Genomic DNA, 24540 nt, shown 5'->3' with positions numbered 1-24540 from the left:
GAAAAGTCCTTAAAGATCATCTAGTCCAGTGTATTTACTTACAGTAAAAGGAACTATCTCCTAGAGGTTAAATGACTGTAGGAGTTCATGGTACTGATAAGTATATAGAAAAGTCAAGTCAAGAACCTATACTCTTAACTCTGACCAGTGATGCCCTGGAATTCTATGAGATGAATTCAATGTGAATTCAAAGTTGATTATAAGATCTTATAAGCTAAAATATGAGTTTTGATGAGCATAAATTATTTATTTGACTTTATTCTTCTGATTTAAACTTATATATAATTACATTTGAGTGGCAATTGAATAGATTTGGGTTTCTTAATATTTAATTCAGCATTTATTAATTTGAATTTTATGGAGCTTTCTTTGGGCATAACTTTTGTCAGTTCCAAAGTCTTTTTAAGCCCCTGAAAAACATACAGCCATTCAGACTTTTAGTAATCACTTTCATTATTCTTTTTACATTTAAGTCTTGAATTTTTACGTTTAACTCTTTAATCCACATGAATTTTGTTCTCTAGTGTAAAGGGCGAATTAAAATTTATCTTTGTCTGAATAACTAATCTTTGTCCTTTCCTCACATATCTGTGATGCCTCTATACCACATACAGTATTCTTTTGGATGATTAGCCTAAGTCTTTTCTATGCTGTTGATTATATTTTTATATTAGTCAGACAAGTTAGAATAGTTACAAACAACCTCAGGTATCAGTGGTTTAAAAAAAGTTTATTTCTCACTCAGGTTACATGTACTCTGGGGTCAGTAGGGGGCTCTGTTTATCATAGTCACCAGGAATCCAGGCTGATCAAAAACCCATCTTCCCACCTGCTTCTGGAATCACTGAAGTCATGTTGCTGTCTGCCCAAAGATGTATCACTTTTTCTCTGTATGTTTGTCCTCAGTGAATTTTGCAGTCTTTCTTATTATGGATTGAACAATTATCTTAGTGATTTATTTCCTTACTTTTTATGATTTTAAAATTATTTTTGCATGCTTTGTATTAAGTCACCTTGGTGCACGTATCTTTTTTCCTCAAAGAATCATAGATTTCATTTAGACTCAAGTTATTAATATAAAATTGTCCATAGTATGCTCATGTAAGACATTATTATAACTTTTTTCTTATTTCTAATTTCATGTACTTGTATTTTCTTTTTAATTATTCATTAGCTTTGTTAAGTGTTTATCTAGTTTGCTGAATTTCTTTAAAAAAACTGTTTTTATATTCATTTTCTGATCATGCATGGTGTTCTATAATTCACTAATTTCTACCATTAGTTTTCTTATTTTCATCTTTTTACTTTCTTTGTGGGGTTTTCTTTGCTTTCTTCTAACTGTTAAACTCAGTCATTCAATGATTCACTTTCTCTCTTTTAATAACTAATGTTTCTGAGCATACCTTTAAATTCATCCATGTTTTGATACATAATATTCTCATATATGTGTGTTTGAAGTGACCTACATCTTCATTGTTTTCTACATTGACTAAGTTATTAGGAAAGCAATTTTTTTAATTTTTAAGGGCCTGAAAATTTCTATTTAAATTGTTTAAAATTTCCTATTGAGAGGATATGGCCTAATAATCTTACAAATGACAGCTGCCAAATTCTCTAAAATTTCACTAAGGGCACATATGCACATGTATACTCATGTGTGAGTGTGTGTACTTGTTATTTCATCATTAAGTCGTGTCTGACTCTTACGACCCCATGGACTGTAGGCCACCAGGCTCCTCCGTCCATGGGATTTTCCAGACAAGAACCATTTCCTTCTCCAGGGAATCTTTCTGACCTAAGAATCTAATCCACTTTACCTTCATTGGATTCTCTACCGTGAAGCCATCCAGGAAGCCTGTGTGTGTACTTAACCTTTGTCTATAACAACATTTGTTCCACAATTGTAGGATGCTTCAGTCCACTCTTCCACTCCAGGTACACTGATGCTAGAAGTAATAGAAGGTACAGAAACAGAAGCTGCTTCTGTTTTGGCCAAACAAGGAGCATTTCCAACTAGCAGACGACAGCTGTTCGATCATTCGCCTTACTTCTTTACCCAAGAGGCAGGCTGAAGCACAGAGTCGCATAACCCCCATCCTACTTACCAGCCAACAGAGCTGCTCATATTCAGAGTGCGTGTATGGGCTACAACTGGGTTCTTCAAACTAGTGTCTCCAAACCACAGATGGCAAACACCCCTCCTGGACTCTGCCATATGGTTGAGTGTTGGCTTTAATTTTCAAGAGTATTCAAGTCTTCCAAATTTTCCATTTAAATTTCCTTTAATATACTTTTAATTTTGATTAAAATACATGCATCTTAACCCTTCTTTCCCTTGTTTTTGAAGTATCAGTCAATAGTTATTTTCTTCTGTAGTTCTGTTTCTGTACATTTCACTTCCCCACAACACATTATGGAAGTTTAAAAGAACCTGTGTTCTTTAAAAGACATAAAGCTCATTGTGTTTTGGGTTTTTTTCATGGGAAGTTGGGAAAGGACATTTTAGGAACCATTTTTAGCTTGTCATCATCTTACTATAGAACATGTGGGTTTTTTTTTTAATCAACATATGGAACAAATACAATAAGGTGAGAAGATTTTGTTCTTAAATCTGCACTTCTGCACTTTCAAATTCTCACAGCTAAGAGGAGTAAGCACACAAATAAACAAAATATGTCCAGGGCTTGTTATCAGAAACACTATTCAGCCTTGAAATGATGCTTGACACTTTCCTTTAGAAAATTCAGGAAGAAAAAAGTGAAAGCGTTAGTCACTCAGTCGTGTCTGAATCTTTGCGACCCCATGGACTGTAGCCCACCAGGCTCTTCTGTCCATGGAATTCTCCAAGCAATACTCTTCTCTAGGGGATCTTCCTGACCCAAGGATTGAACCTGAGTTTCCTGCATTGCAGAGATTCTTTACCGCCTGAGCAACCAGGGAACTTGGTAATAAAAAGGTCCAGTGCCATCCTCAGATGGAAACCAAGTGTTGAAGGAAATTCAAGTTCTTGTTCCATAGAATGACTGGAAGATCTCTAGCATTTCATTACAGGCTACACAGAAACTTAAAAGGTAACTGCAAAATGCTTTATCTGCTTATTTAAAGCCTTTATTTTGAATGTTAGACCAATCATAACTCTAGTGTAAATTATTAAATTGTCATCTATAATATTATTTCCACCAGTTAAGATCGTTCTCAAGTGATATTATCTGGAATATTCAGAACACATAAGCGTGTCTAAAGAACTACATAACTCCCTAGGAAAAGCAGCAATGTTTCATAAAATGTATGCCTATAATTTTTAAAACTTAGTTAAGGAGTGGAAATTTTTAAAAATTTAAAATTAAAAAAGTCTGCTCAGAGACCTACAGGACAGCAGCACTTGATTCAGCCTTGGCTCCTCGATGGCCCTGAACTTCCACATCTACAAGGGATGATAGAAAATGTAAAAGTGAATTATACCACGGAAGTTTACACCTGGACTACAATTCACAAAACACAAAAGTTTCAAAAGGATATTGATGAAAAACAGTATGTTAGAATTTTTCTTTTTTTGGTAATATTAGGTTGACCAAAAAGTTCGTTCAGATTTTCCAGTGATGTCTTATGGAAAAACCCAATGAACTTTATGGCCAATCCAATACCTTGCATCATGTTCTATTGTCAGGTGCACAAAGCCCCGGTCCAGGGGCTGGGACCAATACAAACACGGGTAGAATTTCATGTCAGCTCTTAGGGACTAGACATAGACACAAACACAACCAATGCCAAAACAAAATCATCTAAAATAAATGGTATAATAGGAAAATCTTAACATTTCTAGGAAACCTCAAGAAAGAGGGGCTTCCCAGGTGGTGGTACTCATAAAGAATCTGCCTGCCAGTGCAGGAGACATAAGCGGTGCGGGTTCAGTCTCTAGGTTAGGAAAATTCCCCTGGAGTAGGAAATGGCAACACTCCAATATTCTTACCTGGAAAATTCCATGAACAGAGGAGCCTGGTTGGCTATGGTCCTTGGGTTCACAAAGAGTCGGACACTACCGAGGGACTGAACACACAACACACAGTTGGAGAGGGGGAGAGAAACCCCACCGCAAGGGACCTGAGAAAGAAATTCTGATTCAAATTAGGGCTTGAAGGACAGGGAGGGCTGTGGAGGGCACATGATATTGTCAAGTATTATAGGCCTCTACCAAGACCAGAAGGCAGGCCTGCAAAGGACACTGATGTAACCAACAGCAGTCCTGAATTTGGGGCCAGTAAGTCTCCACCACATGGCTCCATCCCCTGGCTCTGCCCTTTCCTGGAAATTGTGCAGTTACTGTTGACTCTACTTCACTCAGCGGTACCCAGAAGACCAAAGGCACAGTTGTGTGTGCGTGCTCAGTCACTTCAGTTGTGTCTGACTCTTTCTGACCCTATGGACTGTAGCCCACCAGGCTCCTCTGTCCATGGAATTCTCCAGGCAAGAATACTGAAGTGGGTTGCCATTCCCTTCTCTAGGGAATCATGAGAAATAATAAATCATTGCTCATTTAAACACTAAGTTTGGGGTTGGTTTCAAGGGCAAACTGCACGATTCATTGGCAGCTCTTCTCACTTTAACAGGCATACCTATCTCTACGAGATCTTGTCAAAGGACAGGTTTGCATTCCAAAGGTCTGAGTGAGTCTTGAGAGTTTTCAGTGTTCACCAGGCAAAGGTGATATGAATGCTGGTGACCTATGACCTGCAGTTTTAGTAGAAACTTTTGGTAAGAGTGTAATCTTTTTCTTTAATTACTTTTTGGCTATTAGTCTGCTAGAGCTGCCATAACAAAGTACCATAGGCTGGGTGTCTTAGAAAACAACAGTTTACTTTCTTATAATTCTAGAGGCTAGAAGTCCAAGATCAAGGGCTTGGCAGGGTTGCTTTCCTCTAATGTCTCTCTGTTCGGCTTGCAGATGGCTCTCTCCTTCCTGTTTCTTTACATGGCCCTCCCTCTGTGCCTGTCTGTGTCCTAATCTCCCCTTTCTATAAGGACCCCAATAATACTGGACTAGGGCCTACCCCCAAAGACCTCATTTAACTTTAATTATCTCTTTAAAGACCCTATGTCTTAATACAGTCACATTCAGAGGTAGAGGAAGTCATAACTTCAGTATGTGAATACTGTGAGGGACACCATCCCCCCATGACAGCTATTTAGAAAAGCTTAAGGAGAAATTGGGGCTTCCCTGGTGGCGCAGATGGTAGAGAATCTGCCTGCAGTGTGGGAAACCCTGGTTCTGTCCCTGGGTCGGGAAGATCTGCTGGAGAAGGGAAGATCCCTTGGAGAAGGAAAGAGCAATCCACTCCAGTATTCTTGCCTGGAGAATTCCATAGGCAGAGGAGCCTGGTGGGCCACACTCCATGGGGTTCGCAAAGAGTTGGACACGACTGAGTGACTAACACACACAAGGAGCAAATCATGACATGTAAGCTGGGACTTAAAAGATAACTTGAATTCTACAGCAGCCAAGAAGGATGAGGTTCATCTGAGGACAGTGAGGGAACAACTTGAGCTCAATCTGGTCAACTTGGGATGTGCATGCATTTTATAAACAGAATTGAACAGGATGTGACAGACTCCAGGTCAGGTGCTACTGCATCTCTGATTTTTTTTAAGAGTGCTTCATTACTGCCAGATACACAAAATCCATCCCCTCACCCCTGCAAACTTCAATTCCCCCAGTATAGAGATCATAGCTTCCAGTCATTGTTAAGAGAGAGTACGCTGGCCATGCGCAACCACAGACTCTGTCCCTCCTCATCTGTTGCACTACACTGATCCTCTGTCCCTGGAAAGTTCCCGAAGCAGCCGGCATCCTTTCCATCCAAGCCTGCAGGTGCTGAAACATTCCTCCAGCTGAAATCTACCTAAAGCCACCGCATTACTGTGCCCAGGGGAGGAAACCGAAGCATCTCCTGCCACCTTTCCTCTAGGGCTGATAATGCAGAATCATACATGATATTGATATAGCACCTTCCTCAGTGGAGCTCAAAGTACTCCCAGATATTACCTCACAACATCCCTGTGGTCCTAACCCAAGAAGTGGCTCCTACAAATACACGACCCTGTTCAATCAGCACAAAAAAATCTAATAACCAGCAGGTAATATATATTCTTTGAAAGATAAAAGTGGGACTGCTTCAATACCATGACGGATTTTTTCTTTTTTTGCAGTGCTTTGGTAGCATGGGCAATAAGCATTGAAGAATGAATGATTATAATGTTCTCTGGGCATCACTTGTGCCCACCTGTGGGACAGGGAGGATAAACAGCCTCTACAAGGCTGACTCATAGAACTGTGGACTTCAGAAAGCTAGCTGAGTGACTCCACTCTTCCTATTTAGCCTTTCAGGTATTCTGAAAGAGATCACACAGAAATCGCACATGCACAAAAGCCAGCACCAGTGATGAAAATGGAAGGACATGTTAGCCGCAAATGGAATCACTGCTGTTGAGTAGCCTTTGTGTCTACTTTTTTCCCTACCCCTGGGCTCCAGGAAATACACACTTTCCCATTCAGGTCAGAGGATGGTGACCTTTCTTCTCTTGCTTTCTTTGCAACTCTTTCTAGATTTAAGGTTGTTTGAAGGCAGAGTAATAACTCTCTCCAAGAGACCAGCACCACCGCCTTAGGTCAGTCACGGAAAAAAAGCACCAGTCCCCAAGTGCCACAGACCCAGTTCACAACTGCATTGTCATTCACCAGCTGTGTGACCTCAGACAAGTAGTTTTAGTCTTATGTCACTGTCTCTCACCTACAGGTAAAGAGGATGTCGACACCGGAGTGTTGGTAAGAATATTAACTAAAACCACGTGTAAAGAACTTAACATCATTCCTGGCATGTCTTCATTCTTTGATAAATGTACAATAATTATAAGCAATAGTAATCACAATAATTGCTATTTCTCATTTTATTCATGAAATTAGAAAAGATTGGAAGAATTAAGCAAAACAATATTGTGAGAGAACTTGGGAACCTGTGCACTTGGAATTCCGTATCCCCATATCCCAAAATAAGGAGTATCCTTGGGGCCTTCATCCGTCATAATGTCAAAGTGAATTTCATTTTGTTTTGCCTGCTTTGTTTTGTTTCGCTGTTAATACACATGGCAAAAATCGTCTCAGTCCTTTCACTGGAGTTTAATACAAGGTAATGTTAGAGAATTAAAAACAGTAAGTGCAATTTTTGGTAAAAATTTTTATATAAAATAGAGAACAGTTAAACTTCCTGTGTTTAAAATGAGAAGTCTTTCTTAGCTACTGATTCTGATCCATAGAGAACTTGAACTCCCATTTACTCTAACAGGCTGAGCTAAATATTTTTCTATTCCAGGGTTACACTTGTTCTAAATAATGGAAAGTGGCCTGTGTAATGATACATACATATCCGAATTAGAAACTATTATTTCCTCTGTCTTGAAAACCCTTGATGGTATTTACATTCTAAATTAAACTGAGCACTGTATATTGATTTTAATATGTTAAGATGAAATTCAATTTCATGACTACTACGAACATCACAGAGCGTGAGGGATCAATGTGTTTGCTGATTTCCTGCTTACTACCAATACCCTAAGGGTTTGATACAAGATTTACAAGAATATTGTTTCTGAAGATGTGTGCACAAACAACGCTATCAAATAAGCTACAATGCATTGCACATTAGGCCATGAATGATTCGTTTGCTGCATTTTAATCAGCCTGGCATAAATGCTGACACATCTGTTGATGAGTTCCCTGTAGTCGGGCCACCAAGTGAAGCTCAGTTTCTTTCTCAAGGAGCAGAGCTGGCGGGAGAGGTCTCCCCATGACTGCTCTTGGAATCCACCCTGCCTGAAAAGGAGGAAGTGCATATCAGCTATGATAGAGCTATGGTTGTGCAAGATGCAACTGCTGAGATGGCAGCAAGCCCAATGGCCAATTAAGTACCAGTAAGTATGTGTGTGTGTGTGTGTGTGTGTGTGTGTGTGCGCACGCGCATGCATTGATTTAGCTCCATAAAGCCTTCCTTTGACAATACAAGAGGCACTCTAATGCAATGGAGATGAGTATGGGCATGGAGTTGACCAACACTGGGGTCAAGTCCAGATTACATCAATTACCAGCCTGGTGACTTAGGACAAATTACTGAACATATTTGTGACTCAATGTCCTCCTCTAAAAAATGGGAAGAAGAAAAAGAATAAGTCCCTCATAGAGTCATGAAGATTTAATGAGACAAAACCCATTAAACCCTCCTCCCAGTACTTGGCATGGAGGAAGAGCTCAATAGATGGTAAGTATTATTATTAGATAAAACTCACATCCCAGTCATTCAAACACAATTTTTATTGAATTCTCATTATGAGGAAGACGCTGTATAGACACTTCGGCAAATGCAGAGATTAACACAACACAGTCTCTACTTTGGAGGGGATTACATCCTGGTTGGGTAGATGAATACATAAATAACTATAATTGATGGGAAAACATGGTTAAGTGCTGAAAGAGAGGTATAATAAATTGCTATGGGAGTCTACAAGGTAAATAGATTACTTCCCACTGGGAGGGTCAGGGAAGCCCTCTTGAAAAGGATGCCACTGGGTTTTGAGTCTTGAAGAATAAATAGAATATGAATGTGTGGGAAGGTGAATATGCAGAGGAATAGAGATACGTAAGTGAGCATATGAGACACAGAGGCTGTCTATCAGCTCTTGCCAGCTGGGGGTGTATGTTGCAATCTAATGGAAAAGAAGTTTGTAAAATCGGTTGGAAGAAAACAACAGAGCATCAAAGGCCAAGTTCAAGAGTTGGGTCTTTATCTCCTGTGAAGGGGGCTTCCCAGGTGGCTCAGTGGTAAAGAATCTGTCTGCAATGCAGGAGACCCAAGTTCACTCCCTGGGTCACAAAGATACCCTGGAGAACGGAATGGCTACCCAATCCAGTATTCCTGCCTGGAGGAGCCCATGGGCAGAGAAGCCTGGTGGGCTACAGACCATGGGGTTGCTAACATTTTCACTTTGTTTCACTTGGTGTGAGGGGAGTGTCTTTGAAGTCTGTTCCACTGAGAAAAAAGCTGGTCTGAACGCTACAGTAGGAAAAGTGAGCTAACAGCTCGCGCCTATTCAGCGCATGCCTGGAACCTTCCGAGATGCTTTATGTGCATCAATTCCTTTAGTCTCCATACAATCCTGTTGGGTGAGTACTAGTATTGTCACCATTTCACATTTAAGAAATCCAAGACACAGAGAAATTAAATCAACTGCCCAAGATTGCGTAGTCAGGAATGGACAGAGGCAGGTTTGAATCCAGGGACTCTGGCTGTGGCCCCCATACCCTTGACCACTAACCTCACAGTCTGCTGCTCCAGAAGAAGGTGAGCATGCCATGAGGAGGGCCAGGGAGGAAGCTAGGGACAGTGGCAGAGCTGAGACAGAAGAAGAGACTGAGATAACACAGCTGAAGTAGGGTCACAGGGCTGGGAGAGGACAGTGAGGATTATGACAAGGGTAGAGTAGATATAATTTGGGAATGAGTGTCATTTCATATGGGGCTTCCCTGGTGACTCAGACGGTAAAGAATCTGCCTGCAATGTGGGAGACCCAGGTTTGATCCCTGAGTCAGGAAGATCCCCTGGAGAAGGGAACGGCAACCCACTCCAGTATTCTTGCCTGGAGAATTCCATGGACAGAGGAGCCTGGTGGGCTACAGTCCATGAGGTCACAAAGAGTTGGACACGACTGAGCAGCTGACACTTTCACTTCATTTCATGTGATGAGAAAAGGAGAAAGAGGATTCAAAGGCCGCCAATTTTTCTTCTAGAAAGAAGACAGCTGGGGCATTCCTGGGCTGAGGCAGCACTGCACAGGGCATACAAAAGCATGAATGTCAGAGTCTGACAGACCCTTGGGTGACCTTGTGTAACATTCATTTTATCTACCAAAGTAAAGATTTGTATGGCTGTTTAGGATCAAATGGGATATGTAATGTTTATAGAAGAGCCTGGAACATAGGAGGCATTCAGTAAACATTCATTTTCTTTCCTGCTGAAAAGAACTGTGATCCTGGAAGAGAACAGGACAGAGGATGGAAGAGTAAGATAGTTCCACTACCCCAGAGGCTTAACCCACTGCCTATGGCCTGAGTAGCTCTGTCTTTTGAGATTTGACAGGGGACTCTCAGGGCAAGGCAACAGGAAGTGGCAGACACTGAGGTGGGAGTTGGCCCCAGGCAATCCTGGATCTCTGCCTGCATGGGGAGAGAGGAAAATGGAGGAGAGAAGGGAAGCTTCCGTGGATCCATCTCGGGCTGACAGGATGACAGCAAGGCTCAAGGCAAAGGCACATTGGTTGAATGAGAGGGTAATGCTTTTACCACCAGCCAGCCCCCAGGGGATGTCTTCGGCCTCAAACCACAATGGTGACCTTGTCATTCATCTGGGATATCAACCTAAAATCTCCAAAAGGGCCAACGGATTTTAAACCCATCTGAGGGAAGCTTTGGCACCTCATGCCAAAGGGAATCCTTCCTTAATAGACTTTGCATCTGAACCAGTTGGCCACTTTAATTCCTGGATTCAGGGGGCTGATGCAGGAACCAGGGAGAAGGGTCACAGCATTAATAAGACAAGATCAATTCTCTAGTCAGATTCCCGTGGTGAGGAGACAACCTGTGAAAGAATCGAATCTACATCCTATTCCTTGGACTGCAGAATGGGCTGACCTTCGGAGAAGAGGGAACCAGGGAAATCATTGCTCAATCTCAAGACAAGATTGTGAACTTTCCGAAAAAGGCAAAAGAGGGGAGAAATTTCCTCAGAGAGAAAGATCAATAAAGCTTATGGGCAATCTTCTACTTAACTGAACAAAAGGCTCCAACCTCAGAATACCTCAGAAAGACACCTCAGAAGCAGTGAGCAAGGCTTATTGAGTTATTTGAATGCCCCAGAAAGACTAAACAGAGTGTTTTTTTTCAATGCCTAAAGCAGTAGCCTGAGCTGCCCTCAGATTATAAAGCAGCAAACGTTGTGTGGCAACTCTCCTAGACGCCTTCTCTGGAGACTCCTCCTTGCACCAGAGATGTCCTTCCAAAGTTTCCCGTCACACCTCACTCTGGGGCTTACAACACTTCATTCCTGATATTTTCCTCCCAGCCAACCTGGACTCCCTAGACATAATTTATCCTTAGCTCTAAAACCTCTGTGATCTGATCCAGCCCCATAGACTTTGAGGCTGAGTGCCTTCAGCTGACATCACCAGCTCACCATCACAGAGAGAGTGTCGCGATCATTCAAGAGGAGTAGTTCTCAAAGTATGGTCTGAGGAGCCCAGGTTGCCAACACACTTCCTGGAACTCATAAGGACCTCCCTTTTCCAGTTACGTACCTGTGTAAAGCTGTTTTTCTCTTTACAAGCTTCAAGCAAAAGGACATAATGCCACCCATTCAATGCAGAAGCAGATATAAAAATTCAGCTATCATTTATAAAGCCATACATTTTTTAAAAAATTGCAAAAATATAAAATAACACTACTTTTCACAGATATTTTTTCATTTAGGAAAATATAGTTATTTTTTAAAAAATATTATTTAAGCTAACATTATGGGTTTACAATGTTATTTTTATTATTTTTAAATAAACTAATATGTTATAACATTCTCAGCTTTAATTGCTAATATGGTTAATATGAATCAACAACCCATCCATAAAAAAAGTCCTTGGAGAGCCTCAATAATTTTTAAGACTGTAACAGGATCCTTTAAAAGTTTGAGAAATGCTACTCTATAAGGAGGTTGTCTGTTTTGCTTTCCCTGTTGGCTGTGATTTTATCATGGCTAAGAAGACAAGATTCTTCAGACACATATATTGTAGGAAACAGCCATCAGAGAGTTGTAGGGAGACCCTCATTCTAGTAATAGAAATATCAAATCAACTGTCTTTTGGTAAATAAATACAATACCGTTCTTTATATGCTTTAGAACTTTTAATAAATAAGAATATAACAATTTGCAAAAACTTCCATAAAGCTTAGCTGCTACTGGAATTACTTTCAGACATCTGGTAACTACATACTCTAGTCCTGTTCAGTCTAGCTTATTTCAGGAGAAGGCAATGGCACCCCACTCCAGTACTCTTGCCTGGAAAATCCCATGGACGGAGGAGCCTGGTAGGCTACAGTCCATGGGGTCGCTAAGAGTCGGACATGACTGAGCGACTTCACTTTCACTTTTCCCTTTCATGCACTGGACAAGGAAATGGCAACCCACTCCAGTATTCTTGCCTGGAAAATCCCAGGGATGGCAGAGCCTGGTGGGCTGCCGTCTATGAGGTCGCACAGAGTCGGACACGACTGAAGCGACTTAACAGCAGCAGCAGCAGCTAAAGTACACATATTCATTACCAAACATTTTATTGCTTCTTGAGCAATGATTCCCAAGGCTCTATTCTTTAGCCCCACCTTAGATTTTCTGATACAGAATCTCCCAGTGTGAATCCAGCAAACTTTTTTTTTTCCACACTATGTGGCATGTGGGATCCTAGTTCCCCGATCAGGCATCAAGCCTGCACCCCCTGCATTGCAAGACAGAGTCTTAACCACTGCACCATCAGAGAAGTCATATGGTCCCAAGTGATACGCTGTGTAGCCAGGTTTGGGAACTAACACAGAGTATCCTGCCATTACCAAAGCTCTCACATTATCTACCCTAATTCTTTTTTTCTTTCTTGCAGGGCAGTAGTCTTCGCAAAGGTTTCACTTCACAGTAGTCTTCACTCAGATACACTCTTACTTCCAGTTTTCCATTCTCACCTTCCCACTTAAGCTTCCAAAATATTTTACCATATTAGAGGCAGTTGTTTTGCCCTTGATTTTTCCATAGGACTTCATCTCTCCCAGTGAAAGATTATCTTGCATTTTATTTGTAAAGACGTCAGATCATTGTGCCACAAAAATAAACATAAGTTAAATATGTTTAAGTATGTAAGTAACAGAAACAGGGAATCCTGGTGTGCTGCAGTCCACGGGGTCGCAAAGAGTCGGACACAACTGAGCGACTAAACTGAACTGATGGTCAAGGATAGGAGAGATAAGGTTATAGTCATCAGGCCTTGATCATTATTCTTTTTAAAAAAGGAAAGGAGAGAAAGTAGATGAGGTTGCAGCTTTAGCAGAGCTGGAAGCAGTAACCAGCAGGATGGGAAGAGCTGGGTCAATGAATAATTTGCTTTTATATGCTTCCCAGAACATCCTTATGAACCTCCCTGGTGGCTTATATGGTAAAGCGTCTGCCTGCAATGTGCGAGACCTGGGTTCGATCCCTGGGTCAGGAAGATCCCCTGGAGAAGGGAATGGCTATCCATTCCAATATTCTTGCCTGGAGAATTCCGCGGACAGAGGAGTCTGGCGGCATACAGTCCTTGACTCGCAATGACTCAGATACTACTGAGCCCACCAGGCATGCAGAACATCCCTGGTGCCTTTGTTTTGTGCCTTTCATTCTGGTTTTAAAGTGATTGGTTCCTCTGGTTGAAGAAGAAGACAGACTCACGTTAGACCTCAGGAGTGGATTGTTTGGGGAAAGAACTCTGGTTCCCCTGGGGTGGGGGACGTGCACTTGACCTTAGACTGGATACTGTACTGAGTTTCTCCCCCTGCCTCCACCCTGTTTCATTTTTCTTAGTATCACTTCACAGTGGAAGAAATAGTGGACCGCAAGGCAGAGCAAGCATCCATAAATGCATCAGGTAGACGAGTTATCTTCAAAATCTTGGGTGTGAAGGTGGTAATAATGGCCTTTGATTTGTTTTGAATTATTTATACTTTGGTCATTTTTTAAGTAGGCATCTAATTTATAATAGAAACAGAGACTTGAGAAGGAGACCATCCATTCCTCTCTCCCTGACAGTTTGGGGCTGTTCCTGCGGAACATTTTGGAGCACGGCGTCTCACATACACTCTGTCTTAGTCGGCTCCATGAGGAGCTAATGGACAAGCCGTGCCCCATTCCCTTGCAGAGCAGCTGGGGTATTAATAGCACAGGTGGGCAGGGTCCCCATGACTGGGCTTTACCTCGCTTTGGAAGGCAGCATCCCATTCATATTGACTCACTCTGGGAAAGTGTATCCTGAGACCCTTTCTCATGTCCCCCGTTACCCCTATGATGCCATTACCAGTATTTAGGGCTTTCTGTTGTTGACGGAGAGGTGAGGGATGCCGTTCTTTCTAAGTGCTCCTGGGAAGTGCTGACTTGGCAACCCTGAAGACAAGAGGGTTTTATATATCCCCAGAAGAGGCAGAGCCTCAGCGATGGCAGCAGGAGCATTCCACACTGGAGTGCCAACAGATTGCAGACTTGCTTCATAAAGCCTAACTCCCGGCTTTCCGTCTGAGAGCCTGGAGAAGTGATATTGAAGCGGCGGGTGTGATGGGCCAGCTAGGCAAGGCCGTGTTAATTTCTTAGCCCAAAGAGCAGCCAGCAGTGATTATCTTGACTGCATAATGTCTCCTTTGGCTCTTTTAGAAACACTCTAGGACTGCTCTCAAAGACTGATTTGATTTTTGAACACACCATCAGGTTGAGATTTGCTGTTTTAACTTAAACTACAGCTAAAATTTATGCATATAAATTGTGGAGGTGTCTCTAGCAATAAACCAAAAAAAAATTTATAGGAAAATTCTCCAAGACTTAGTCCTCCTCTCGTTTCACCTCCCACATCCCAGGGAGTATGCGAAAGAGCTATCAAAGTCTATCCAGAATTTATTTACAAGAAAATCTTTGAGACAAAGAAGTGAACATGCTAGAATTTTATCTAACCATGTTGAATTCCCTTGGAAACTGCCTTTTTAGAGAATTCTGATTCTTTGGTTTTATTCCAATCTCTCCACAACTTGAAACAAGCTTCCTGCTAAGAATAATAGTACTAAATTAAAAGTATAAACAATTATTAGAAATATATATAGGCTTAGAAACCATTAAATTTGTTCTGTAAGCAGGTTTATTACTTTTCTGCATCCTTGCATGAAAATTTGTCTTCTACCAATTTGACATATAATAGCCAAGATCAGATTTATTCATCTTATCAATACCATTATTTTGTACTGTCAAATATTAGGAATATTATCTGGGTAGCAGGTATAGTGCCTCAAAAATAGACTGTCCCCTCCCCCTCCCACCAACTCACCAATGTTGAGCAATTACTTTGTTGAAAAATAAGCTTAGTCTTATATCAAAGGTTGTGCTGCACCTATAGTGATTTAGAATTCAAATGTGGCTAATTTATAAAACAACCATATATCACTGTTCACAGCGGGAATCAGGTACTTAAACTCCACTCGGAACACAGTTAGTTTCTTTTCTTGGGCCTTTTGCTTTCAGAAAAAGCTGTGACTAATACTAAGGAATCTTTTCTTTCTTCCAGGCTTCACATATTTTGATTTTATGTCCAACTAACCAGACCTGGCCAGAACACAGCCACCTGCATTTTGGTTGGCTAAGAGGGCTTTTAGCACCTGACAAGGAGTGCAGTTTATGAAAGCTACAGGGTTTTCACCCAGTAAATCTACTCAAAACACAAATCATGCCCACAAGATCCTGATCAGAAAGCAAGAGTGAAAGAGAGAGAGTGTGTTCATATAATCTAGTTTAGGGCTTTTGTCTCCAACATGAGTCAAAGATGAGCTTTGCAATTAGTTCTAAACAAAAAGGCACAGTACATGCTCAAAGAAGAGAAAGGAAACTAGGAGCTTTCCAAAAAGAATTTTATTTTAAAAGAGGTTCATAGCCAGAGGAACTGATGGAGAAGAGGAAGATGGGGAAGGAGGTTGGGAGGAAGTGATGGCGGGAGGATCAGAGGATTTATCTCTGGGACTTTAAACAAATCACATTCTCCAGATCTCTGGGTGCCCACCTAGAAACCAGGGGTTCTGATCTAAAATATTAGCACTATTCAGGTATTGTAGTTGGTAGTGGTATTAGTAAGGAAATAAATGGTAATGATATTCACCAAAATACTAAGTCATAAATAAACAATTAACTAAGTAATAACTTCAACAGTCAATTCACACCGTGGAAGTGGTATAATTGAGATTCTACTCTTACCTGACTTAGAGTTCACAAGGAGCAAGAAGGAAAATGTTCAGTAAATTAAAAAACACATTAAATGATCATTACCATCAGCCTCTTTTCTTTCTTCTTGAAACTAAGGAGAATACTGTGGGGTCTTTCCTGGGGCAGCTATCATCATCTCTTGTCCACAGAAAAGCTTTAGCTTCCTAAGCCTTCCCCCAAGTTCCAAAGAGCAAATTTTATCAGAGAAGTGAGAAAATGCAAAAACAAAGCAAAGTAGTAAAGCAGACAAAATAATAAGTTTCGCCATTAAAGGAGCTTTCATTCCTCTTCAAGGGCTATGGATATTACCCTGAGCCTTATCCTTGAGTTGTTTTGCAGATACTGAAACCTCCACCAGGTGGAGGAAGTTAACTTCACACTATCCACACCCATAGACTCCAGAAAGGTTGGAACCAGAAGTTTGATGATTGAGATTCCCAAAACAGCACCCAGTTACCTCATTATCAACCAATCAGAGAATTGTACACAAGGTGATCACATACTCCCAACCCTCTCTCACACACTGTCTTTAAAAAACGTTCCCTAAAAGCCAATGGGGACTTCGGGTCTTTTGAGCATGAGCCACCTGTTCTCCTTGCTCGACATCCTGTGAAAAATGCTGTACCTTCCTTCACCATAATCTGGTGTCAGTAGACTGGCTTTGCTGCAGGTTGAGTGAGTGGACCCAAGTTCAGTTCAGTAGCATTCTTCTTGTAATTTTATTTTTTCTTGTTTTTATTATTTTTTTCAGATTCTTTTCCATTATAGGTTATTACAAGATTTGGAATATAGTTACCTGTGTTATACATAGGACCTTGTTTATTTTAGATATATGTATTCATCCCAACCTCCTAATTTATCCCTCTTCCAGTTTCCCCTTTGGTAACCTTAAATTTGTTTTCTATGTTTGTAAGTCTGCTTCCATTTTGTAAATAAGTTCATTTGTATCACTTTGTATCATATGATATTTGTCTTTCTCTATGATTTGCTTCACCTAGTATGATAACCTCTATGTACATCTGTTGCTACAAATGGTTTTATTTCATTCTTTTTTATGATGAGTAATGTTCCATTGCATATTCATACATGCTAAGTCATTTCAGTTGTGTCTGATCCTTTGCAACCCTATAGACTTGTAGCCCACCAGGTTCCTCTGTTCATGGGATTCTCCAGGCAAGAATACTGGAGTGGGTTGCCGTGCCCTCCTCCAGAGGATCTTCCCAATGCAGGGACCGAACCCAAGTCTCCTGTGGCTCCTGAATTGCAGGCAGATTCTTTACCAGTCAACCACTAAGGAAACCACCAAGGATATCTTCTGTATCCATTCATCTGTTGATGCGCCCATGCCATTTTTAACAGGATGCTAGTCTATGTATTCACTTCCATTGCATCCAGCACAGACCCTCCCAAGACTGCTTATAGACACAGTTAGAAGTCACTGCTTCCAATCTTCCCCCTTCAACTCTTAGCTGAGTGATTATAGGCCAGTCCTTTAACTGCTCTGTATCTTATTTGCCTCATTAAAAAAAAAATGGAGTTGTTGGATCAGATTTGATTTTCTTTAAAGTCCAGATTATGTTTAAAAATCCTAGAAGAGATTTCCTTAAGCCCAAGTGTAGCCCACAATACTCAAAAATTCCTGTGGCTGCGTATCTTTGGGCAATACCATCCTGCCTGGTTTTCTGTGGGGTTTTGCCACCATCCATGTCACTTTTGTGGGCCACTGGGCCTCATCTGGCCATTGTGACTGAGTGATTTTCAGCAAGGAATTTATACTGTCCCACAGCACTTACAACAATGATGTTAGGGAACAATCGGTATTTATGAGCCCCTCAGATGGGAGTCAGATTCTTAAACCCTGCTCCAGATTTGCTGAATCAGTATTTCTGAGGATGGGACCCAGAAACTGATAATTTAATAAGCTCCCCAGTGATTCTTATGTGCATCACATTTTGAGTATTACTGACCAATACCAGGCTACATACCGCACAAGGAATTCCCAAATGCTAGCTGGATGAATTCATCCTCTGCCTGTGAAGAGGAAGCCTGCCGGATATGTTGCTGGGAATTGAACTCAGTCACTTTCCTTGTGTCTGCTTGCTCAGAGCTGCACAAAGTGGATAACCCACGAGTATCCACTCTCTCCATCAGATGCTGCATCTGTGATGTCTTCGGCAGAGGCACTCAAACCACAGAAACTCCTCTTAGAAATCAGCACTGGAAAACACTTTCCAAAACATTCAGAGATGAATCTCCCCATCGGGGATTTCCTAAGTCACTCTTGCTTTAGAAAATAGATCCTCTTTTACCCTCTGGCTCCTGATAATCCATTTAGAGACCCCACAACTAAAGCAAGGCCATTCTTTCAAAACCTCAGCCAAAGCACTCTCAGGGCACTTTGTCAGTGAGTCACCAACATGCTGTATAGAAAAGCAAGCATCCAGGGGATAATGAAGGGAGTCAGGGATGAGGTCCCTCCCAAAGAAAGCTGGTCCAGGTGGAGAAGCAGAGGTGACTCGCCGACAGATTCAGAACTCGCCAACAGAATTCAACAGAAAGCTGTGAGTTCTAAAACTCATACTGTTATACAAGCCCACGTTTCCTCTGCTTTGATCATCTGTATCCTCCTTTTAAAGTCAACACTCAAACATCACAAAAGGACGCTAAGCATGCTAATTAATTTCAAGTGCTACAAATGGTAAGTGCTACTGTACTTTTGAGCCAGTTCTGCAGAAAGATGTCATATTTTCAGGGCTATCAAAGGGACATTTCCATTCACACTGGATTCCATTTAAAAAATTAGCAAAAATTTTGTGAGCTTCTCCAAGGGGTAAGAGCAGAAAGAATATTTATTATTAATTCCTTCTTAATTCAGCCTTCTCCCTGCCTAAGGTTAATAAATCTGAGCAGGGAGCAATGAAAGAAGCCTAAACTCAGGATACTGTCCTTTCATTAAAAAGAAAAATCCTGCTGCTTAATCTATACCAACCCCCTCAAGTTCTTGAGCTTCTTTTCTCCAGGCAAATTGTGCCCTTCCCTATTCAAATTCTATTTCTTTGCTGGCTTGCAGTCATGCTGCCACAGGATTTAAAAAAGAGAGAGAAAGAGAGATTTTGTTAAAATATTTGCCTAATGAAGCTTTGACTCAATTTTTTGATTGGTGTAGAGAGTTGAACTACTTGGTGGAATTGCCTGGTCTTAATTATTAATTATGTTTTTAGAAAAATATTTTGTTTTATTGCTTTCAAATAGATGCAATAGCTATATTTAACACTTTGATGTCTTTGAATGAATAGATTTTAGATTTTCATCATGACTCCCTCTCTTCTAAAAAACTGTTTGTATTCTTAAATGGTTTTAAGTGGTGCTCTCTGATCCTGTTTTTTTTTAGTTGGAGGAAAAGTGCTTTACAATATTGTGTTGGTTTCTGCCATACAACAACACGAATCAGCCATAGTTACACATAAATCCCCTCCTTCCTGAGTCTCTGATCCTGTTTATGCTATCGAGTTTCTCATCAAACACCTCATTCATTGTTAATATAAAGATAAATTGACTTCAGGTATAACTATCATATGTTCCAAATAATTGGAGGGAAATTTTTGGAGATTTCTAAGAATCTCTCACCTATCTAGAAAATATATATTGTCACAACAAAGTATTAAGGAATATGCATCAAAAGATTTAGACTTAGAGGAAGGGCTTCCCAGGTGGCTCAGCAGTAAAAAATCTGCCCACCAATGCAGGAGACACAAGTTTGATCCCAGGGTTGGGAAGATCCCCTGGAGAAAGGAATGGCAACCCACTACAGTAGTCTTGCCTGGAAAAGTCCACAAACAGAGGAGCCTGGGAGGGTATATAGTCCATGAGGTCACAAAAGTGTCAAATGTGACTTAGCGTCTGAACAACAAAAGTCAGACAGAGAAAGAAAAATATCCTATGATATCACTTTTATAAGAGATCTAAATAAATGATACAAATGAACTCACAGATAAAATATAAACAGACTCATAGGTATCAGAAACAAACTTATTGTTACTAGAGGGGAAAATAAGGGAGGGGGAGGGATAAATTGGGAGCTTGGGATTAACAGTATATATAAAATAGATATGCAATAAGGTCCTGCTGTATAACACAGGGAACTATATTCAATATCTTGTAATAAGCCATAATGGAAAGGAATACAAAAAAGAACATCTATATAACTGAATCACTTTGCTGTACACCTGAAACTAACACAACATTGTAAATCAACTATGAAAGTAGTGACAGTGTTAGTCGCTCAGCCATGTCCAACTCTTTGTGACCCCATGGACTGTAGCCCACCAGATTCGTCTGTCCATGGAATTCTTCAAGCAAGAATACTGGAGTGGTTAGCCATTTCCTTCTCAATCAACTATACTTCAATTATTCAAAAAAAAGAAAAGAGAGAGAGAGATTTAGACTTAAAATTAAAAAATGCTCAGAGATGGAAAGAAACTTAAAAATCTACTAAACTGTCGATTTTCCTTCACAAATGAGAAAGGGAGGCTCAGAGAGGTGAATCCAAATATACAAATGTGATAATCAGGTTCCAAGTGGCTAAGTCTCATCTGAAACAAAAGGGATGTTTTTGCCCAGTTTAAAAAGGGATTCCTGGAGTGACCAACTGCAGGGGTTCAAATGTGTACCAGCCAGCTCTGCATCACCCTGGAGTTTCTTAAGTCTGCTTTCTCTGGGTTGCCTTTCTATGACAAAGGCAGAGACCAGTAGCTATTGGCTTGGATTATCCTTGCGATTCATAATTCCTGATGCATCTAGCAAATTCCCAGGGGAAGCGCCTAAGTGGCCTGGCTTGGTTGTCTCTTCATCCTCAAGTCCATCACTGGGGCCAGGGAGGTAAGATACAGACTTGTGTACCATAGGTTTACAATCCAACAGTTGTGTGGTGAGAATGAGGACAATGTCCAAAGGAAAACCATGCCTGGCAGGCAAAAAATAACAACCATCTGCCACTCATGTTACACCATTAGCTAATGACCACACCAAGAACACAGCCAGAGTTCCTGACTCCTGGTCCAGTGCTTCCTTTCTTAAAGGTAGTTTTGATTTTACTTTGCTATAGTTTTAGAGGGCTTCCCTGGAGGCTCAGATGGTAAAGAATTCACCTGCAATGTGGGAGACCTGGGTTCGATCCCTGGGTTGGAAAGATCCCCTGGAGGAGAGCATGGCAACCCACTCCAGTATTCCTGCCTGAAGAATCCCCATGGACAGAGGAGCCTGGGGGGCTACAGTCCGTGGGGTCACAAAGAGTCAGACATGATTGAGCAACTAAGCACAGCACAGCATATTTTTAGAACCCATTTGATTGGTGTTTCTTCTGGCAAATTTTAGGGATTGGGAAAGGGTTAATTCTTAAATAACATCATCTTGTGCTTGTCAACGTTTCTTATGTTTATTTCAAAAGAGTCGACCTGCCTGTTTCTCTGAGTCCTGCAGAAATACATGCTCCTTGAGATATGACATTCCTCATGGGAGAGAGGTTCAAGAGAAGAGTCTTAATGTCTATTTTTCCAGTTTCCAACATATGGTCTGACATGTGGCCAAAGAAAAGCTGTGGGTGTCTGGTTCCCCGACTGAGGTCTGCTGCTAAAAGTAGGGGAAATGCTGATCTATGTCCCCAGTGGCCCAAACCTTTAGAACCTTTTAACTCTTATTCCAAGAGGCTCTGACACAAGGCTCCACGCTTGCCCTAAATGGGGTGGGTTTGAAAAGGGCCACCTCCATGATCTCGCTGGTTTTCCCTGAGGCGGGCATGTGGTCTGTTCACCAAGAGTCAGGGGGCTAAGTGCACTCTGCCAGCATTTTCCTCCTTCTTCTATCAAGTGGAAGTGGTGTTATAATATTGATATGATCAAGACTAATGAGCCATTAATTCTAATTCAAAAAAATGAGGTAACTGAACATGATCTTTTACGGCGCATTGATCTGATGTGCCAGATGAAGACAAGGTTACATTTCCTCTTGGAAGGAAGCCGGCTCTTCACAAGCAATTTTAAAATGGTCCCCCTATGGATAAGCTCTTCTGTGTGCCAAAAATAAATCTCATGGAAGGAGACAAATAGACTGTCTGAGAAAGCACGTCCACCTTTTAGCCTTTCTTCATCCTTCTCCTCCTCCCTCCAAGGGCTAGACGTAGTGCCAAGTCACTCTGCAGGTCACCAAGATGTGCCTGGGAGAAGGTGCTGATTTCTTAATGAACGCCGGTATATGCAAAGGTCAAGAATGTGTCCACCTGTTATCTCTTCCCACATCCATTCAGTAGTGAACTTCGAGAGAACTGAGTTCCAAGTAGGGGCTATAAGTACTATCCAGGTGGCTACCTTCCCAGGAATGTGATTTAGGGTAGAGCTGACAATAAAGACCTTTGATTCTGTCACTTTTCAGAGGTAACTGACTATGCCAACTTGAGGCTGCGAAAAAAAAAAAAACCTAGGGTATGTTTTCAGAAAACTTGGGGTATATTTTTTCATAAAATGCATTTTCCCTACTTTGAAGGAACTAAGAGTTATTCAAAACCAATTCTGATTTCTTACATAAACAATGAAATATGGGGTCTAAATTTGGAAATGTTGGTTTTGGTGACTAAGACGAGTAGAATGCTGAATGCTAATCTCGTAAACTTTATTGCAAATGACAGTCACATTCTGGTCTCCCAGGTGCTTTGATCAAACTACCTTTGCACATATTTGAATAGCAACTTGAATGTATACACTGTTTTGAACTGACTTGTGTCTGCCCCAATTCTTAGGTTGAAGTCCCAACCTGCAGTACCTCAAAATATGACCATAATTGGAGATAAAGTTTTAAAGAGGTAATTAGCTTCCTTGGTGGCTCAGATGGTAAAGAGTCTTCCTGCAATGCAGAAAGCCTGAGTTCAACCCCTGGGTGGAGGAGATCTCAAGGCAACCCACTCTACTATTCTTGCCTGGAGAGTTCCATGAACAAAGGAGCCTGGCAGGCTATACAGTCCATGGGGTTGAAAAGAGTTGGACACAACTGAGTGACTGAACAACAAACAACAACAAAGAGGTAATACTAAGTTAAAATGAAGTCATTAATGTGGGACCTAATCCAATTTGACTGGTGTCCTTGTAGGAAGAGGATATTAGGACACAGGCACAGAGGGAAGGCCCAGAGAGGACACAGAGGAAAGGTGGCCATCTGCAAGCCGAGAGAGGCCTCAGGAGAAACCAACTCTGCAGACATCCGTATGTTGGACTTCTAGCCTGAAGAACTGTGAGAAAATAAACTTCTGCTCTTTAAACCACTTGGTACTTTGTTATGGCAGCCTTAGCAAACTCATATCTACAGTTCAGTTCAGTTCAGTCGCTCAGTCATGTCCAGCTCTTTGTGACCCCATGGACTGCAGCACGCCAGACCTCCCTGTCCATCACCACCAACTCCTGGAGTTTACTCAAACTCACGTCCAATGAGTCGGTGATGCCATCCAACCATTTCATTCTCTGTCATCTCCTTTTCCTCCCGCCTTCAATCTTTCCCAGCATCAGGGTCTTTTCCAGTGAGTCAGCTCTTCACATCAGGTGGCCAAAGTATGGCAGTTTCAGCTTCAACATCAGTCCTTCCAATGAATATTCAGGACTTATTTCCTTTAGGATGGACTGGTTGGATCTCCTTGCAGTCCAAGGGACTCTCAAGGGTCTTCTCCAACACCACAGTTCAAAAGCATCAATTCTTCAGCGCTCAGCTTTCTTTATAGTCCAACTCTCACATCCATACATGACTACTGGAAAAACCATAGCCTTGACTAGATGGACCTTTGTTGGCAAAGTAATGTCTCTGCATTTTAATAGGCTATCTAGGTTGGTCATAACTTTCCTTCCAAGGGGTAAGCGTCTTTTCATTTCATGGCTGCAGTCACCATCTGATTTTGGAGCCCCCCAAAATAAAGTCTGTCCCTGTTTCCACTGTTTCCCCATCTATTTTCCATGAAGTGATGAGACTGGATGCCATATCTTAGTTTTCTGAATGTTGAGCTTTAAGCCAGCTTTTTCACTGTCCTCTTTCACTTTCATCAAGAGGCTCTTTAGTTCTTCCTTGCTTTCTGCCATAAGGGTGGTGTCATCTGCATATCTGTTATTGATATTTCTCCCGGCAATCCTGATTCCAGCTTGTGCTTCATCCAGCCCAGCGTTTCTCATGATGTACTCTGCATATAATTTAAATAGGCAGGATGACAATATACAGCCTTGATGCACTCCTTTTCCTATTTGGAACCAGTCTGTTGTTCCATGTCCAGTTCTAACTGTTGCTTCCTGACCTGCATACAGGTTTCTCAAGAGGCAGGTCAGGTGGTCTGGTATTCCCATCTCATTCAGAATTTTCCACAGTTTATTGTAATCCACACAGTCAAATGCTTTGGCAT

The 24540-nt window shown here is 41.3% G+C and overlaps 1 long non-coding RNA gene across 2 annotated transcripts in view; it reads right to left on the bottom strand.

Moving 5' to 3' along the window:
- Positions 1-24540, bottom strand: part of LOC145529497 (uncharacterized) — a 112830-nt gene that overhangs the window by 14127 nt on the left and 74163 nt on the right. Inside the window, exons 6-7 of one of the 2 annotated variants that reach the window (XR_014071287.1) lie at positions 18101-18342; positions 3370-3424 (exon numbers count right to left, since the gene is read on the bottom strand). The exons of the other annotated variant lie outside the window; for it this stretch is intronic. This is a non-coding gene — a long non-coding RNA (uncharacterized LOC145529497). The remainder of the gene's footprint in view (positions 1-3369; positions 3425-18100; positions 18343-24540) is intronic. 2 annotated transcript variants of the gene reach the window in all.

The sequence above is a fragment of the Giraffa tippelskirchi genome, chromosome 12 (assembly GCF_054371585.1).
Source record: "Giraffa tippelskirchi isolate mGirTip1 chromosome 12, T2T-mGirTip1v1.2.pri, whole genome shotgun sequence".
Lineage (NCBI taxonomy): Eukaryota > Metazoa > Chordata > Mammalia > Artiodactyla > Giraffidae > Giraffa > Giraffa tippelskirchi.
Note: the sequence above shows the minus strand (reverse complement) of the source record. Positions and strands in the feature narration are given on the sequence as shown.